The 20,919-nt window shown below is 39.6% G+C and overlaps 1 protein-coding gene across 9 annotated transcripts in view; it reads right to left on the reverse strand.

Annotated features, from left to right (window-relative positions):
• PLCB4 (phospholipase C beta 4) overlaps positions 1-20,919 on the reverse strand; it is a 394,279-nt gene that overhangs the window by 249,400 nt on the left and 123,960 nt on the right. For 2 of the 9 annotated variants that reach the window (XM_036010099.1, XM_036010095.1), the window contains exon 1: positions 10,473-10,573. The exons of the other annotated variants lie outside the window; for them this stretch is intronic. The gene's annotated coding sequence lies outside the window, so the exon portion shown is untranslated. Of the gene's footprint in view, positions 1-10,472; positions 10,574-20,919 lie in introns of those variants that run through there. 9 annotated transcript variants of the gene reach the window in all.

The raw sequence follows: 20,919 nt of genomic DNA on the forward strand, positions 1-20,919 counted from the left end.
TCAGGAATAAATAAAACATAAAAATACAGTTTACCCTTGAATAACAGAGGGGCTGGGGCACCAACCACCCACAGAGTTGAAAATATGCATATAACTTAAGGTGGCCCTCCACATACACAGCTTCGACATTTCAGATAAAAAATACAGTTGACCTTGAAAAACATGGGCCTTAAATCTTCACTGTTGAAGGGTCAACTGTACATCTTTGTGACCTTGGGTTAGACAACGATTTCACAGATATCACCCCAACAGCATGCACAACAAAAGAAAATACAAAGTGGACTTCATCAAATTAAAGATTTTGTGCTTCAAATATCACCATTAAGAAAGTGAAAACATAACCTGCAAAATGGGGTATGTTTTTTTGCAATCATATACAGGGTGTGGCAAAAGTAGGTTTACAGTTGGGAATACATGAAACACGGAATTTATTCTTGTATTATTATTTATTAATTATTGTATTATTTGCCATATGAACAACTGTAAACTTACTTTTGTCCCACCCTGTATTTTATAATGGACTTGTATCAAGAATATGTTAAGAACTATTACAACCTGCCCTGGCTGAGTGGCTCAGTTGGTTGGAGCGTTGTCCCGCACACCAAAGGTTGCAGGTTGAATTCTCTGTCAGGGCACATACATAGATCGCCAGTTCAATCCCTAGTCAGAGGTATACAGGAAGACACTGATGTTTCTCTCTTACATTGATGTTCTCTTCTCCATCTCCTTCTTTTCCTCCCACCTTCCCTCCTTCTCTCCCTCTTTCTCTCTCCCTTCTTATTACAACCCAACAATGAAAAAATCAAATAACTCAATTTAAAAATGGGTAAATTACTTGACTAAACATTTCTCAAAAGAGATACACAAATACATGAAGAGATGCCCAAGCATTAAAGAAATGCAAGTCAAAACGGACACATGAGATACTACTTCTCATCCACTAGGATAACTATAGTCAGAAGACAGATTATAACAAGTGTTAATGAGAATTTGGAGAAATTAGAAACCTCATATATTGTTTGTGGGAATATAAAACGGCACAGCTACTTTGGAAAACAGTCTGGCAGTTACTCAAATGATTAATAGAATTTCCAGATGGCCCAGCAATTCTGTTCCTAGGTATGTACCCAAGAGAAAGAAAACATATGCCCATACAAAAAAATTATATGTACATTTTTTATAGCAGAAGTCTTCCTGATAGCCAAAAAGTGGAAACAATCCCACTGTCAATCAAGTGATGAATGGATAAACAAAATGTGGTATATCCATACAATGGAATAATATTTAGCAATAAAAAGAAAGCAACACAAATATATGTAACGAGATGAATGAACCTTAAAAACATTATACTAAATAAAAGAAGCCAGTCACAAAAGTCCACATATTATATGATTCCATGTGTATGAAATGCCCAGGATAGGCAAACCCACAAAAAGAAGTGTCAGATTCATGATTGTGGAAGGCTAGAGGAGCAAGGAAGCCAGGCCAATGACTGCTCATGGTTATGCAATTGCTTGCTGGGTTGATGAAAATGTTCTGGGAGTAGACTGTGCTAGTGGTTGCACAACTCTGTGAATACACTAAAAACTATTAAATCATATATTTGAGGTAGATGAATCTTATGTGTCATACATTATATTTCATTTACAAAGCAGTTATTTTGAAAGACTGCATTTCAGTAAGTTTCCCAGGAACATCAGTTGGCTTCTTTAAAAAATGACGAGACACTTATTTACATTCTACAAAACAGCACAGTAAGTGGTGAATATTTACATTTTTAAATAACTATTGTAATTTTTCATGGTTGCTTGAGAGGTAAAATATGTGCCACTATTTTTACCTTCACCAAAGAAGAGTATGCTTATAGACCTGCCTCGAAACCATAAGAAAGTACCAACATCTCATTGCAAACCACCACTAAGGACAGATGCCATAGTGTTTGAGACACAGTCTCATTTCAAAGCAAAAGCAACGGGGAGCTTTAGCCAACAGTGAGGTTTTCATTTCTTAGCAAAGGAAAACACCTACAAACATCTGAGGGTTACATTGACAGGCCTGTTTTTGAGAATCTACATGCATATCAAACACAAAAGGACAACATTTAATGCCCTGCTAAAAATATTTAACATTGGGGTTTTATTTTTAAGGGAGGATTAACGGGATACGACTCAACCAAAAGAGAGGCCATTTCACTCTGACCTACTACTAAACATGAAAACTATTGTTTTGCAAACAATGTTAGACAACAGTTATGTCTGTGAGTTTGTGCAGCATAATGAACCTTCTCAAACCCTGGTGACCTAAATCAGTAACCATTTATTCTGGTTCACACGGTGGTCCTAAGTTTGCAAAAATGGCAAGAGGGCAGGTCCCAAAGTACAAGGCTTTTCAAGCCTCTGCTCTTTCCCACCTGCTGTCAGCTGGAGTATTTGGCAAAGCAAGTCACATGGTCAAGCCCAGACTCAAAGGAAGGAGAGAACAGTCCCACCTCTTGATAGAACAGAGAGCACTGCAAAGGTGTGAGTGCCAGGGGCCGACTTTGCGGCCATGTTCACAATGTGCCATAGCATTGTTTCCTGCAGTGGAAACATCTCCCTCTGATGGTCTCATGGACCATCTCCCTCTGATGATCCACGGGGAGACACCTTAGAGTTTATTACAGTTTATTGTTCATGATGCAGCTTATATGTAAGACACAGGTATTTGACAACGGTACACGGAGACATAGTATACAATCTGTGTGCATTAGCGCTTAACTTCTATTTATGGAAAAATGGCATTCTTTTTCTATCAAAATTAAGTATATCACAGTAAGTACAGTTATTTATAGTTATTTACCAAAGCAATGTTATTATACTACCATAATTATTTACCATATACATTTTATTTATTTTTTAATTTTTATTTTTTCAAACAGCAGGCCATAGCCCATCACTTTAATGGCTCTTTTAAAAATTAAGTAGAATAGAATGGAACATAAAATATCAGAGTGCATGGCGGTAAAGGTAAGTAATATTTCATAGAATTACTGTCACTTATGTGGAGACATATAAACAATCTACTGCACAGTATCAAATGAAAAGGTACCCTCCAAAGTCCGATTGTCACAGATACAAAGCCAAAAGAACCAGTCTTCCAAAAAGGGAAGACATCACACCCATCTTATCTTTCCTGAAAAATTAAATCTAAAAGTACATCAGTCTAACTTACTTTTTTTTTTTATCAGACAAGATCAGGCACGTTCATGGTGGTATGTCCATAGACCATTTTTTTTTTTCAGCTTAAAACAGCACACATTTATTTCACAGTTTATGTGGGTAGGCACGTTAGTCATTTATGTGTAGACAAGTATATGTGGATTGAGTCACAATGTAAAAAAGATACATTTTATTTTAAAAAAAATACATTTCAGTGGAGAGGATGAGTGATAAGTTCAGGTGAAAGATTAATTAAATCCATAAAAGCGGCTCATGGATAACCCAAGTTTAGAGCCCAGTGGACTAGGACAATGCGTCTCAAACTTTAACATGCACATAGATCACCAAGGTATGTGGTTGAAATGCAGATTCTGTTTGAGACAGGTCTGAGGAGGGACAAAGACTCCTGCATCTCTAATGAGCTCCCAGGTGATGCCCATGCTGCTGGTTCCAGAGAAGCAAGCACATGGGACACAGTCAAACATCTGGCAATCAGATAAAGCTGAGGGCAATCATTTACCAGCTGTGTGTTCTCAGGCAACTGACTTCACCTCTCTGAAACCTTCTGCTGGCCTGTGAAATGCAGGTGATGTCAGAAATCATGTGAACCCCTGGGTCAGGGTTAAATGAGATGAGACATGCAAGACACACAGGATCAGCCACCAAGAAGGGCTCAATGTCCACTCTATTCTCTTTCATAGTTAATGACTTCCAAAACAGTCCTTCAATGGAAGTGCAGATTAAAAGAGGCAAATGGCTGGCCCCAAAGCACATTATGTTAGCCCAGATGGTGCCATGTCACAACATTAAAAGTCATAGGATCTCAGAATCACATTTCACCAATGCAATCACATTTGACATTTTCACATATGGTATGAATATGTTTATGTCTCCTCAATGTCACTCAACAAGTAATTACTGAGCATCCCCTGTGTGCTAGACACTGCTCTCGGCTCTGAAGATATGACAGTGGACAAAGCAAACAGAACTCTGGGTCCTCACCAAGCCCACACCCTCCGTCTCCCAGACCACTCACATGTTCTCACTCCTCTAGGCTGCACCCAAGGAGAGGCTGCTGTGGGCCTCATTTGGCCACATACATGTTTACATGTCCCCATGGCCATCTTTTGAAGTTTTGAGCTGGTATTAATATTTTCTAATGGGAGATTTCATATAAATCCCTGCAACTCCAGCCTTTCTTGGAGATCTGGAATATTTAGCAACATGGACCCAGAGTGCTGCAGATAAGCCAGCGACAGCTGAGAGGCAGATGTTACTTTTGAGAAGGCCCGGGTGCCCCAATTTCTCACAGCCCCACCATCCCAATTGGTTCTCCTCAGATAATTCCCACACCTACGTTCTCCTGCCACCCCTTCCTCTCCCCTTCCCCACCGCTGACATAGCAAGCCCTAAATAAAAGGCACAGTCACCAACACTTATAAGCACAAAGGAAGGGTTCCACCTTCCTATTCCATGTATTTTTTTCCTTTACCATCATGTAATTTATTACATCATGCAATAAATATCCCATTAAGAGAAATTTAACCATTGTTTGCCCCTTAAGTCTAAAACTGCCAGTTTGAGAAACTACTCTAAAGATGCCCCTTGTATCTGTCACTACTGTGTCTATCACTACTGTGGCTAACTGGGTCTAAAACTTAGTATAACTGGGAGCTCTTTATAAGAGCTTCTTATCAGTTATTTTATGGGTTTTTTTCTCTAAATAAGGCTGATGGTTTTGCCATTACTCACCTACATTCTTTGGCCTGGCTTCCCTTATGTATTGGAATTTTATGGCTATAAGAAAAACTGTCACAAACCTCATGGATTAAAAACAGCATGCATTTATTAGCTCACCATACTATAGGTCAGAAGTCTGGTGCCACTGCTGGGTCCTCTGTCCAGTGTCTTACAAAGTTAAAATCGAGGTGTCTGCTAGGCCTCCTTCCCTTCTGGAGACTCTAAGGAATTAATCTGCTTCTAAGCTCATGCAGATTATTGACCAGTTTTAACTTCCTTGTGGTCAAAGGGTTAAGGACCTGTGTCCTTGCTGGCTGGCAGCCAGGGACCACCCTCAAGTCCTAGATTCCATCCACACTCCTTGTTACAAGGCCCTACCATCCTCAAAGCCGTGGTAAAGAATCTCCCTTGTATGAAATCCCTCTCTCTCCCAACCTCTTTCTTTGGTGCATCTTACAAGCTTGGCTGATTAAGACAGGCCCACTGAAGATAACTTCTCATTCTTAACGTCAACTGTGCCACACCACGTAACCTAACCACAAGCGTGACATCCATCCCATCACGGTCACACTGTTGGGACCATACAGAGTTTGCACACCAGAGGGCAGGATCTTGTGGCCACCTTCCAGTCCTGCCTAGAACACAGGTGGCAAACACAAGGCCCCCAGGCCCAATCCAGCCCTCCACCTTGTTTTATACAGCCATCTCGTTTCTAGACAATGGCAGCACTGAGCTCCTTGCCTCTAGTTAAGGAGTAGTTACATTTATACAGTCCTAAAATTACATTCGGTTCTCTGAAGGCAACCACGAGGCTGGCGTGGCCCCCCTTGAAAATGACTTTGACACTGCTGGCCTAGAATATCCAGTAATTGCTAGCATGCACTTTTCTTCTCAGGCTGGGAACAGAGGTCACACCAGAAGACAAGCTAACAGGACAGCAGAAAGGAGAAACAGAAGTTAAATCCAGAGAGTTTATTTTCAACAATTCCCCATCCATCACTAGAGTAGTTAATGTTCTTAAGATTCCAGTATCTAACTCTAAGGATGCATGTACTTCACCAAATTCCAAATCTACACAAAATGTTTCTCTCCTTTAACTTAAACTGAAAATTATGAAATGGATGTCTAGAAAACTGACATTCTAGAATGAGAAGAAAGAGGTGGAGATGAAAACAAATATACACCTATTGCTCAGAATGACAAGTATCCAAATAACACCATGGGCTGAAAATTTTTAAACTGCATTATATTTTCTAATACTTTAAGTTACATTGTATTTTCTCAATTCAATCAATTTAAATGCTTTTTCAATTCAACTGACTTAGTTGTTTGGAAGTTACATAGAGGCAATACATATATAATCACACTAATATTTAAAGGAAAAAGGTAAATATAATTAAAAGCATACTTAATACATGCACAAGCACATAGCATATTAGTTAAGATGCATTTAACAGAAAAATAAAATGAGAATACTTAAGAAATCTCCCTTAAAAAATGTTCAGCTAGACAGCAAAACAGTCACAGGTTTGGAAGAAGCAAAGTAAATAATAACAATAATAATTGCCAATTAATGAGAAACTACTATGGCTGCATTAAATCTCACCAAACTCTATAGGTAGAAATTTCTTAACGATGAGGATGCTGAGGCACAGAGCAGTTACATCACTTGTCCAGAGACATGTGGCAAGTAAACAAGGAGCATGACTTTAAACCCTGAGGACCCTTCCCCTTAAGATGGGTGCGTCTGTCTGTGCACCCACCTATGCTTCCACACCATGGAAGAGTAGTGTTTTCACCAATTCTACAGCACAGGGTGGTAGCTAAGTGTAAATACATTATACTCAAACAGATCTGGCTCACATTCAAGACCAAGGGATGAGTGGAGTCTGCAGCCCAGCCAAGGGGAATGTTTCTATAATTTGCGTAAAGATTCCCTATATACCAGCAGCAGCCTTGTCCAAGGAAACCTAAGAAGTCCTCTTAAAAAAATAATCCAGGCATTCCTTTCACCCGTATGTCTTTATTTAGAAGGAGAGAGGGAAGAAATGTAATTGACTCCTTCTTTCTCATTTTTATGCCTTCAAACTCTTTTCCATTATTCTACATTTTGAAAATTGAAAGATTATTAAAAGATGGGAACAAAGCAAAAGCTAACACTAGAAACAAAGACAGAACCCCTCACAGATTCCCTTTCCTACTGTTGAGAAGAAAGCGAGCCTTCTTCTAGGCAATGAGAAAGGATAAATCTATAGCCCAACTGTGAACATTTTCCATCAACTTCACACAGCCAAAGTGGGGGCAGCATGGTACCAAGGTGTCACCAGCCACCAGCAGCATAGACACCAAGAAACCCAAGCTTAGCAACTGTAGTTAATAGGTCACTGGAGGTAGAGTTGGAGTGGGTGGGGAACACAATATTACCGTACATCCTGACATTTGCATTACAGACACACCCGCTTTCAATGACTCATTGAGACAACTAGGTTGGATGAGCCACATGTCAGATGGCATTTACTCAGTGATCTTTCCTGGTTCTACAAGGCATGACCAAGAACTGTTACCATGCCAAAGCCCTCTGTGTGAGGAGGTGAAACACTACAACTATACGTTATGTTCTTCATGTTCTTTGATTTCAGAATTACAGAATTATAAATTTATCAGAAAAACCCCACTTTGATGATTCATGGTGTTGCTCGTTTTGGAGCTTGTTTTTACAAAGTTTTATTTGTTTGAATTTCTCACGCCATATACTTCAACTTAAAATTACCATGCACTGCAGCCAGAACACTCATGCATGTCTGACCAGACAGAAGCCTCAGGGTCCCTGGCTGCTCTGGTCATCAGCGATCCCTCACAACATTCAAGCAGGGTCTTGGTTTCAGAAACTTGGATATATGCCAACCCAGGTAATTATTCTCTGCCTACCTGATTTCCCCAGGCAATTTTAATTGAAAACGGTATTATCCTGCACTTCAGTTCTAATCTGCTCTGAAGTGTCCCTGTGTCCTGTTTCTTCCCTCCTTTATAAGCTAACTGAGCTGGTTTCTTTTGAAACTTAAGTTGAAAAAAAAAATGCTTCTGAATTTCCCAAGGGGGAAAATATCAGATAAATATGAGCCATTTAATTAGTCTCGAACCAGGGTACAGAATACCACTGGCCGTGGTTGCCAGACACCCCTCCTTACTGCCAAACCTCATGAAAAGTTTCTTTTGTAGGCAGAGACACAGAGGTTTTCTTACTGAAAAAAAATGGCCAAAAAAAGGAGATAGCATGAGGAGGGGAGTGAAAGGGATACTGAGAGGATTTTACTCTCCTGAAATAATTTGCTTTACAATATTTTATTTATTTAACTTTAGAGAGAGGGGGAAGGGAGGGAGAAAGAGAAGGAGAGAACCACTGCAACCTAGGCATGTGCCCCCCAGGAGTCAAAAGGGAGACCTTTTGGGTTGTGGGACAACACCCAACCTGCTGAGGCACACCAGACAGGACTCCTGAAATGATGTTAAAAGGCACTGTTTCCCTTGTTTATTTCCAAAAAACCTGATTTAGAGTTAGCAGAACAAAACTCACAATTTATCACAGGTATGCCTAGAATTCAGTAAAAAGGCAATGGAAATGTGCTTATTACTTCCAACGAAGGTGCATTTAAACAAGTACTGTCCAAAAGAATTACAATGAAAGCCACACTTGTGAGTTACATACGGAATTTTAAACTTTCTAGTAGCACCACTACAAAAGTAAAAAGGAACATGGAATATTACTAAGTGATAAAAAGGAAAGAACACAAGAAGTGAGATAGCTCTCAAGTGAATTTTGATGGGTGAAATGAGCTAATCTCACAAGATTACAGACTATATGATTCCATGTATATGACATTCTTGAAATGACAAAAGTATAGAGATGGAGAACAGATTAGTGATTCTCAGCAGTTAAGGAGGCAAGAAGGGAGGGAGATAGCTGTAGCTACAGAAACATAGCACAGGGGTTCCTGCGATGGAATTCTGTATTTTGACTATGGTGGTGGTCATAAGGACCTACGCTGGTGATTACATTGCAAACACACAGCTGTGTGGGTAAAATTGGTAAAATCTGAGTATGGTCAGTGGATTGTATCAATGTCAATTTCGTGAACTGTAAAATGGTACTGGTGGGAAAAATGGGGTATGATATTTCACAGTTACATGTGAATCTATAATAATCTAAAAATTATGAGTAAAAGAGTTCATTTAATTTTAATAATATATTTAACCCAGTATATGCATAATTTTCTCAAATAAGTGATATACATATATCATAAAATTTTATGTATTTGTATTTCTTTCATTCTAAGTCTCTAAGGACTCAGTGTGTAGCTTACACTTACAACACATTTCAACTTAAACTGGCCTCATTTCAAGTGTTCAATGGCCACCTGTGGCTGTGGTTTCAGGCACCAGGCAGCAAAAATACTTCCTAAGTCTAATATTCATTTCACAATCCCCTCCAGTAGCACATTCACTCTAACACTAAACATCACTGCTTTCTGAAAATCTCGAACAGAACAGGTTCATAATGAAGTCCTTAGAGCTCAGACGCTCACTGGAAAATATGGTCTGGCTGGGAGAGAAAATTTCATCAGTGAAACCAACCAGAATCTGTTTTGGACCACATTGCCAAGAGAAAAATTAATAAGTGATCCCTATTAAAGAGACTTCTGGTATCTTCTAAGAAATAATAGCTAGAAAAGTTTCAAGAGCTATATTACATAGATTGTGCTCAAGAATTAAATTTTTAACTATCTTTGAAACTTTGTAACTTTTTATGTGCTCTCTCTCTCTTACTTCCTTGTTTCCTTGTGGTGATTAGAAGTAGAATTATTAAAACAAAAAGCTTATCTTGGGGTGGGGGTTGCTCTTCAGAGCCTTGAAACTGTGAGACTCAATTTTCCTCTACAAGCAGTCATGGCAAAGAAAGTAACAAGTGGTATGTGATGGCAGCTTTGAAAAATACATAAAATGAGGCCAAATCTTTTGGGACTCCGAAAAGTAAAGTAGGGAGCAGACCTGGTTCTCAGACCAGGTCTGACAAGAAGCCCCAGGCTCAATCTCAAAAGACCAGTGCAATCTCCATCCCCCACAGGAAGTGGGAACAGATGAGAAAACTCTATTCTCACCTGAAGCCTTAGGGAATATAAAGAGAGCGGGTTTTGGAATGAGAGAGACCTATCTCTGAGAATACAGTCAATTAACCTCTCTTGGACCTAGTTTCCTTGTTTGCAAAGCAGGAAAATTATCTACCTCACTCATTGTTGTGAAGTTAAATGGAATAATACATGAAAAGTGCTTATCACATTCTTGCACTCCAGAGTGGGCGTTCAATTACAGTGTTCTCCCACTCCTTTATTTCTGCACTCAAATAACTATGCATATAGAGAAAATGATCCATGCAAATTAAACTAAGCATAGTAACATCAGAAACTCAAGAGCTATTGCTCTAGAGTAATGACATAGAGACAAATATTTCACTTTAATCTGTTGTGATTCACTTCTAACCTGCTGTTAGGAAGCTGGCTTCATGAACAATCTAGGTATATAGCACTCTCGAGGCAGCTGTATAAAGGCAGGTACACCTAAGGTGAAGGACCCGAAGTAATCTAGAAAAATGGAAACAGAGAATCATGACTTCAAGAACATTTACATATTCATATTCTAAACAAACATAAAACACACCTTCCAGTCAGCAAGTGAAAACAGGAGTATCATACAGCTTACATGAACTTATCAATGTCTGAAGTTCTCTTGCTATGAATGACATAACTTTGAGAGTGATATTTATGTTTGTCAGATATTTTTTTGGCCACAGACAACTGGTCAACCATTTCTTCTATGAGAAATTACATCATAAACTGGCCCATTAGGCCCCAATACAGTGGGATACAGCAATAACTTGGGTTTTTTTAAAGATTTTATTTATTTATTTTTAGGGAGGGAAGGGGGGGAGAGAGAGAGAGAAGGAGGGAGAGAGAGAGAGAGAGAGAGAGAGAGAGAGAGAGGGGGAGAGAGGGAGAGAGAGAGAAACATCAATGTGCAGTTGCTGGGGGTTATGGCCTGCAACCCAGGCATGTACCCTGGCTGGGGGCTGGGAATCGAACCTGGGACACTTTGGTTCCCAGCCCGTGCTCAATCCACTGAGCTACGCCAGCCAGGGCTAATAACTTGTTTTTTATTGATGGGCTAAACTCTGCAAACTCTCCAAGGCCCAAAACACAGCCACTGAAGCCAGTGACCCAAGACAGGTTCCATATTGAACAGAAGAGTTCCAGATGCACAGCCTAGAGTAGTCTGTATGGACAACAACTTGCTCTGATTCTGTTTACTCTTCACCTCTACTGGGTTTGATGAAGAAACTAAAGCAGCACATTTATTTACAATGCTAACATGTGGGGCTAGCTCCCAGTCTTTGTTAGTAATCTCACTACTGCTGGACTAATCAGTTGGGAGCGTCCTTCCGAGGACGAAAAATAGCTTCTAGAAAAATATGGGACAATTTTCCGTCATTGCTACTTCTGACATCACAGTTTAAGTCCATTATGCTATAAGCACTACCTAAAACACGACAGTCTCTCTAGGAAACCACAACAACTTAAGTAAAATGAAGTGAGGAACTAAGACTCAGATGTCCACGTAGGACATTCAGGCTTTACCAATGCCTAGGCCCAGAGGAACAACTGGTTTTAATAATCAATTAGATTATCAATCAATAAAAATTAATTGTTTAATAAAATTAATTCCCTATTTTTAGTATTTGTTATTCACATACAGTTAAATTCACTCTTTCTTGGTGTATAGTTCTGAGATTTGACAAACACATACAGTCATGGTAACCACTACACAGCTAAGAGATAAGACAGTTCCATTACCCCCAACACTTTCTCATGCTGCTCCTTTGTAGTCGGCCCCCCCCCTCAATCCCACACAACAGCTAATCAGTTTTCTGTTCCAATAATGTTGTCCTAAGTGTATAGAATCATACATTATGTAGCTGTTTGAATCTGACTCTGGCTTCTTTCTCTTAGCAAAATGCATTTTGTGACCTAACTCTTCAATAGTTCATCCCTTTCAACTGCTGAGTGGTATTTCATTGTATGGATGTACCACAGTTTGTTTTTCATTTCCTAGTTGAAGGACATCTGGGTAATTTCCAGTTTCTAATGATTATAAATATTAGTGTACAGACATTGGTGTGAATGTAAGTTTTCATTTCCCAGGAGTAGGATTGCTGGGTCATATGTTATGTGTATCTTTAATATGCTAACAAGCTGCCAAACTTTCACCCAAATTGGCTGCACCATTTTGCATTCCCAAGAGCAATAATGAGAATCCCGGTTGCTCTGCACCTATACCCACTGGGACCAGAGTTTTTTTTCTTATTATTATTATACCCATTCTAATAGGTGTGTGGTGACATCATATTATGATTTTAAAATTATGAACCTTCAACATCTATCAGATTTCAGGGTAACACATATCTCTACCTTCAAGTTAATAATATATTATTTTCCTTTTGGAGATGTTGCAAGAAGTCCAGACAATTAATTATTAATTAATTCATAATTCATATAATTATGACATGCAGAAGATCTTCTAATTCTAGAAGAAATGTTCATTCTCCAAGTTTGCATGGATGTATCTAATACCTACAAATCATAATAATATATCAATAATAATAATAGATTTAGCCCTGGCTGGCGTAGCTCAGTGGATTGAGCACGGGCTGGGAACCAAAGTGTCCCAGGTTCGATTCCCAGCCAGGGTACATGCCTGGGTTGCAGGCCATAACCCCCAGCAACCGCACATTGATGTTTCTCTCTCTCTCTCTCTCTCTATCTTCCTCCCTTCCCTCTCTAAAAATAAATAAATAAAATCTTTAAATAATAATAATAATAATAATGGATTCAAATTTAACAATAGGAAATAACTCTCTAATACATAATTTTTATTAATGTAAAAATAATAAATTCTTGATAATTTCAACATGTATACAGTTTTCTACATGCTATATATACAGACATATATTTCATTATAAAATGCAGTTTGTCAAGCACATTGATAGTTGAAATTTGATCATAAAAGGAGTATCAAATATTAGAAAATTATGCTAAAATTATACTATGATATATTTGCATAAATTAATAACCCAATTATCAAAATTAGCTGCTCCAAGGAACGTCTACATTTTTCAACCATTTACTAACTCTTTATTCAGTTTCTATTTCACTGTTTCTACTTTAAAAAACTAAAGATATGGTTTGGAATTTTTAGCATGTCTAATTTTTTACCACTGTGTTGTAATCTTTACCAATCTTCTGCTGCTAAAAATGTTATGCATTCCTTATCTATGTCTATAGGTGGAACAGGAAATTAAATGTCTTCCATGAAAAACTATTGTTTCACTCACTCAAAAACCATTTACTACAATTTTAGCAAGCTGGAGGGGGTGGTTTCTATCTTAGAAAGAGGCCTCAGGAGGGTCTCTTTAATTAAGTGACATATGAGTGAAGGCCTAAGGGAAGTGAGGGAGTAAGCTTTGTTAAGATCTGGAGGAAGAGGACTCCAGGAAGAGGTAATAGCAGGTGCAAAGGCCCTGGGGCAAGCATGTGTTTTACAAGGTTGAAGAGATCAACATGGCTGGAGCTCAGTGGAGCGAAGAAGGCGGACACTAGAGGGAGATGAAATCAGAAACAGAGAGCCAGATCATGTCAAGACATTGTCTGAACCTAATTCTCAGTTATGTGAGAGTCAACTAGAGCATTTTAAGAAGCAGTTGCATAGTCTGACTGAAGTTTTAAAAGAGCTTTGCTATTAGGCGAACAAACTGTAGCTGTAGCAGGGCAGAAAGAGGCAGAGAAACCAGTTAACAGGCTACTACAAGAGTCCAGGGAAGACAGTGGTGTGGTTGATGCTGGTAACAGTGGGTATGGGGGAAAGTGGTAGAGTTGGTACTTATTCAAAACACAGAGGCAATACGATTGGCTGACAGGTTGCATGTGGAATGTAAGAAAAAGAAATGATGTCAAATTTGAACACTAGCATAAAGGTCAAAGAAACAAAATCATTTAGTCTGAAAAACAATGAATAGTTTCATTTCAGCAAGGATCTTTAAGACACTGAACTTTGAGAGTCAGTGAAGAGAGGAAACTGAGACTTTCATTCCCAATAACTAACTTTGGGGACACTTGCTGCCATCAGTCACTGAGGGAATGTCACACTGAGAATTCTGAGTAAAGATTAAAATCAGAATACCATTCTTTCTCTCCTGTCCTCAGTGATGTCTATGTAATATATTCCATATCAGCTGTTATAGCTGTTTGACAGGAATTATCCAGAAGAATGGACTGACGACAGATAAACAAGATGCTTGAAATGTAAATGGATGAAGATTAATGCAGAAGAAAGCATAAACCAACATGCAAGAAGAGATAAGACTCAAAATAGTAAATTATAATTTCAGAAGTTTCATATGCTGTATCGATTGCCTGAAGTAATAAGATCTGGGCAATCTGGGGTTTAGAATACAAATTGTTTTATTTCCCTCAGAAAGTGAAGGATGCTGTCAAGATGAAAACCACTTGTTATGAAGATAACCTAATGATTCATGACTAAGAGTTGATAATTTGAAAGAAATTCAAGATGGTTTTAAAGGAATAGAGAGACTAAAATTGTAAATGATGCTGTACCCATTTCCCCTGGGTATCAGTGTCCCTGCCACCTGAGAGGCAGTCCCTACCATACTAATACGTTTCTCAAGGCTGCATAAGAGATGGGGACGCTGAAAAGGCCAGTTTACAGCCAAATACCCATTTTTCTCTAGGTTTATTCTCATTACCTTACACATGGTGTTTCCACATCTTACAGTATTCAATAAATGCTTATTGAATGAATGACTGAATGAATGAAAGAAAGACAAGAGGGGAGGGGAGGGAGAAACTTTCTAACACTGTTACACCAGGAAAACCTTAAGATGAGGATTTATACATTGGGCAGGGTAGGAAGGTAAACACACCTCCATTTTCACAATCCTTATTTTCCCAAGGCAGGCCCAATGTACTCCCCTAGTTATAATTCTGGGGTGCCATAAAGGTGTCTTGGTGTTATAATCCTAAATCCTATAGAATTCAAAGAAACAAGCAAAAAATGGGATAGAAACTATTTTGGATTTTCCTAAGAAAGTTACAGTGCTTCAACATTTAGTAACACTTATTAATAGAGTCCTACTGCTAATATATGTGCCTGTCCCCCACACCATGTGAGTGTAGACCAATCTTACCTAAGCACCTCTGAAAGCCTACATTCTCCTGTGAAATTATAGGCCAGGTGATGTCTCTCTGAACTTAGACAGGGGTGTCCCACCTCTTGGCATCTCTGCGCCACACTGGAAGAAGAGTTGCCTGGGGCCACACATTCAATACACTGTGACATGTAGTAACCAAAAAATCTTGTAATGTTTTAAGTAAATTTACAATTTTTTGTTGGGCCACATTCACACCATCCTGGGCTACATGTGGCCCACAGGCCGCAGGTTGGACACCTCGATAGAGGATTCGCCAAAATGAGGGGTAATAAGGCATTGTATTATTCCCATAGATGGCCTTCAAGAAAGAGAAATACAATGTTAACCCAAAATTCAGCGACACAGTGATATCCTGGTGGAAAAATTCATAGGCCGCCCTTCAATTCCAATTTATCGACACACCAGCCTCTCTATTTGTCATGATTTGAGTGCAGTGTTACTCATTCCCATCTCTGGAGCTGAGCTAATCTAAGGACAAATGAGTGACCAAAAATATCCCATTAATATGACTACTCAGCCACATCACAATATTCATTCTAAGTTGAAAATCATAACTCTATTTAATAGCACAAAGCCCTCCATTTATTTGCATCTTACGAGCAATCATTCAGGAGACTGAAGCAGCTGGCTTAATCATCTTGCCCTTATTTAATTTACCATTCTCTCTCACATTAGTTCTGCTGCAGAAATAGGACTGTAGTTCCCTTCCAATGACTCCCTGACAGCTTAGAACCAGAAAGAATAATTTACTCTGCTGACTCCCTGTATTCCACAAAGAGAGAGAAGCAGTCACCATGATACCATTTAATTGATGCAAGCCCCTCCTCTTATCTTTCTTCCATTTTTACAGCGAGATGCAGGTTGACTGAAAGCACACTGTGTTTTTTGTTTCTTTGTTTCAATATTCTTTTATTGTGTTTGTTTCAAGAGGGGAAGAATGTGTGTTAGAATCAGACACCCTTAGTGGAAATGCTGCCTTTCAGGCAACAGTTGCCGAATGCTGACTTAGAACCATGTTAAGGAAAACCTGAATATAAACAATTCCACGTAAAAACTTTGAGACTAAACCTGGAGAGACTTAACAAGTTTTTCATTGAGGATACAGTTAACTTGCAAGATCAGGGTTCCTTTTGCTGAGGAAGGACAAAAGAACTCAGGTCAGGAAACTACCCTAAGCTAGTACAAGTTTTCCTTCATTTCTGTTTTTCGACAGGAGAGTTTGATGACCTAAACCTCCCCAGGAAATCCCTATCTGGATCCCAGTGCAGTCTAGACCTATAGAAGTAAAACGTGAGGCACTATGTAATTTTACATTTTTTTAGTTGCCACATTGGAAAGGTAAAAACAGGCCTAATTAATTTTAATAGTATGTATTCTTTAACCCAATATATCTAAAGTATTATCATTTTAACAGGCATTCCCTATACAAAAAGGATTAATGAGGCATTTCACTTTTTTTATACTGAGTCTCTGAATCCAGTGCATACTTCACACTTGCAAGCACATCCAACTCGGACTGGCCATGTGTCAAGTGCACAGAGCCATGGGTGGTGAGTGGCTCCCGTGGTGGACAACACCAGTCCGAGGGCAGACCCCAGAGAGAGTCTGAAGAACTGGGTGGTCAATGAGCTGCCAGCGGACAGTAGCAGACTTTGTGACGAGGTGATCAAAAGGAAAATAATTAAACAGGCTCATACAGCCCTTGTCCTGAAGGCACCTAGGAATTCTGTAAGCTCTTAAAATCATCAGAACTTAACCTCCCTTCTAATCTTTACAGCCCCAGGTGTTTCACTTGTTACCTCAATGTGCCAAGAGCTCTGTAAGTAAATAGTTAGTCACATTTGCCAAAAATGTTAACTTACCGGTTGTCCTACTACTATGAGTGTCTTGCTCTCTTCACATTTGGTATTCTCTACAACCTCTGTTCTTTGTTGCTATACCCAACTGATGAAATTCAAGTTAAAATTCAATTCAGAACTCCAGCTCTCACTTTGAAATCTAATCATGGCTATTTCTCAAGGTTCTAAGTTTCTAAAATAACTCCTCCACTTACTGAAAACCTATCTTACCAAACGTCCTGCTAGACACTTCATGAACAGCATCTCCAACCCACCAAAAGAAGGCATTATTACCCTCATTACAGTAAAGGGATGCTTGAAGAGCTAATTACCCACTGAAGGTCACAGGAGTAGCCCTGTGTAGTCCTCACCTCTATGACTTTCTACAACCCTTCTTTGTCTTTGTTTAATAATAAGAGCCAATGTCCTTTTATTACAAAGTCCTCCACCCCAGTGCAAGCATCTTTGCCTGGCTGAATTCTGAACACCAATTGCTACTTTATTCCTCTGCGAACAGACCAGTGAGAAAATAAGAACCATCTGTCACCACTGAGCTTGCAAGAAGCAAACCAAAAGCTTTTCTCTATCTGAAGTCCAACATAAAGAACTTCACTGAGTACCACCCACATTACATAACCTTCCCACCCAGGTGCCCACTGACATGCCCAATACTTGTTTTCATTGCAAATTAGAGGTCACTCCTAATAATAAGACCTTCCTCTTTCATTCTCGGGGCACTCTGGTCCCCAAAGTCATTAGTGCAAACTTGTTTCAATTGCTTCTGATTCTGTCTGCACACAGATTTCTCTGTAGGGACCATTGCTATTCCAAGCTTCTGCTCCCTTTCCATAGCCTGCTGCTAAGGAGAAGAGAGGCCTGCCATTGTAATTACTACCTGAAATTCTTCCATAATCTCTACCAGCCCTTTCCTTAACATCAAGGGCCCCTTACCGCTCAAAACTGTAACTTTTGCTTTTCGCAACTATGAACAAAGCTCCGCAGCTTCCATTTGAAGTTGAGAACAACTGGTGCCCTCCACTAGGCCTGCAGAACCAGTTACTCGGGGGCGTCCAGGCTTGAGGAACTCTTCCTGGATGACTAGACTGGGGCAGAGAGGCAGCAGTGCAGATATCCTCAAATCAGACTGAAGAAACAAAGGACTCCCTCCTTCGCCACAACGCTCCATTCCATCAGATTCTGTGAAGGCAGCTGAGCAGTAGTAATGTCAGTATGAAAATGGTTTTCTAAATCACAAAAATGTCCAGGCTAACTTACCTCTAAAATCTCCTGTTTTTTGAAGGCAGTCCACCCCTCCCCAAAGTATAGCTTTGCCCCATAGTCAAGCAAGGTAAGTCCTGAAGCAAACTAAGATCTAGCTCCTCAAAGGGCATCCCTGGACCAGCAGCCTCAGGACCATCTAGAAGCTTGTTAGAAATAAAAAAATCTATATTTTAACATAGTCCCAGGTAATTGGTATCCATATTATAGTGTAAGAAGCCTGGTCACCAGCTCAAATGAATCTGACTTATGATGTCATGAAATACTAGTCAGTTGATAAAAGCTAAAATTATTCATTGTTGGGTTTGGTTTTTAAGCCTGTTTTTCTAACTTAAAACTGGACTGAAAATAAAATAGTTTCCAGAGAAAAAAACAACTTTTCTAATGTGGTCCTAGAATTCTACCACCTCTTCATTCACTGCAGTACATGTTTACACTCTGAGACCTGGAACCCACACAGAGACACGAACTACTAAAAGATCATTGCACATGAGCTTGAGGACAATGAATAAAATAACTCCAAGTAAGCAAGTTAACGCGGTCTCATAATTAATAAGCCCCGTGAATCTTCCTTTTATAATCCCTGCACATGCTGTTAGAATGAGTTATGAGAGAGAGAGTTTTATCATGTAACTGCATCAATTTTCAATGAAGTAAGGAAATGAGAAAATATATGGATTTTAAAGCTGTATAAAGCTATGTTTTACAGAAAAATGTAGCTAATATTTCCAGAGTTCACACTTCAGCAGTTTTGTTATGGAGGTAGATTTATGAAATATAAACATTTTAATAGCAATGCCTGTGTACTGATCATACAAAGTAAGTGCTTTTGGAGTCATTTTATCATGAACAACATTCTTCACCTAGTTGCTTCAACAAGTAAGTGAGAATCATTTGTTCTGATGTCAAAATTTATATTTTACTCCACAATCCTATGAAAGGCAGTTATTTCTTTCACTCATCATCATTCGGTTGTTTCAAAACATGAAGAAACACCAAGTTAACAATAAACATAGATATAAAAAAGAGTAATATGTAATTTCTACTTTTTTAAAAAAAGCAATGTATGATTAAGGACATTTTTCACACTTTAAAAAAGATATGGTTTTGCTTTTGAAAACTTTAATATTTTGATTATTGAAGGTCTATGAGAAAACCTAGAATATAGATAAAGAGATACAGTATTCAAAAAGAGATTATCACTAATATCAGCAACCAAATGACCAAACACTACCTCAATGGTTTTCGAGAATAAAATTCCAAAGATCACTGTATATTTTCATCTTTTGTCTTTTAGGTATTTTATATGACTTTAGAACTCTATTTTCCATGATGGATGCCTCTCCTCCTTGAAAGAAGAAGGGGAAGGAGGAGGAGGATAAAAGAAGACATATTCCCCATTCCTCTTTGTTTAAAAATAAAAGATCCAGACAAAGCCAAAATCCCAAACATGTTCTAGCTATCTTTCCTCTTCGGTCTCCCAGTGAGCTGCCTGTTGAAAACCACCACCTCCCTTTCCAGAAGCTGCCATTTTATCGCTCTGGACAAACACAAAGGGAACTGCTTCTTGCTGCAGCTGCTCCAAGCAGGCCAACTGGCCCCTGGGAGACGAAACAGAACGATGGTCCCCAGGGTCCTGCAGATCCACCACGCTGGCTCAGTGAACCACAGCAAGATGGGTGGCCAGAATGTCGAGTACACAAGCCAAGGACCACACTTGTAGAATCCCCAGAGTCTAGCATGGCCACTCAAGCCATCTCTGCTTCTGGAACTTCCAGCCCCTCCCCTGGTGGCATCTCATGTAACTCTGCCCCACAGCACCCATGTGCTCCTTGGCAGCCTAAGCAGGAGAATGTTCTGCTTCATTCTTAGCCCAAGTGCTCAACAGAGATGAGGCTGGTGGAGCAGGGAAGCAATGGGCAGGGCCTCTGTCTGTGTGGATGCTGCTCCTACATCAGATATTCACAACCTGCCGCCTCCACAATCTGTAATGCAGTGAGCTAACTGAGCAAACCTTCCCCAGGAAGAGGATAAGAAACTTGTTGCATGACTCCTTTTGCTACTAAAAAATAAAACACAAAAACAAAACACAGCTGCAATACACTGAGGGTTAACACTGGGAAAAGCCAGCTCAACTGGAAATGTTACAGTGACACCGAAAAGCCCATCAGGCACTCCCACGCTAAGATGGTGCTGCGACTGTGTGCTGGGCATGGCAAGCGGGAAGAGCCAGTGTGCCAGAGAAAGCACTCAAAAGGCCATGGTGCTGGAAAAGGGCACAGCAGACCACATGCAAGACTGAGGTGAAGGGAGGAGCTGAGGCCAAATGGCACTATGAAGGGAGAAGGAGAGGCAGAAACAGGAGCTGAGAAGCAAGGCCCCTGAGAGCCAAGAAAAATCCAGAGCTGTGGACTTGGGCAGGAACTTGGAGCCGAGCCTGGATGAGGCTGCGGGACTGGGTGCACACACTATTGTCCTAATAGAGCAATATTCAGCTTGCCCTCCTTTCAAGAAACTCTAGACCCCTTGAACT

Source organism: Phyllostomus discolor, chromosome 9 (assembly GCF_004126475.2).
Source record: "Phyllostomus discolor isolate MPI-MPIP mPhyDis1 chromosome 9, mPhyDis1.pri.v3, whole genome shotgun sequence".
Classification (NCBI taxonomy): domain Eukaryota; kingdom Metazoa; phylum Chordata; class Mammalia; order Chiroptera; family Phyllostomidae; genus Phyllostomus; species Phyllostomus discolor.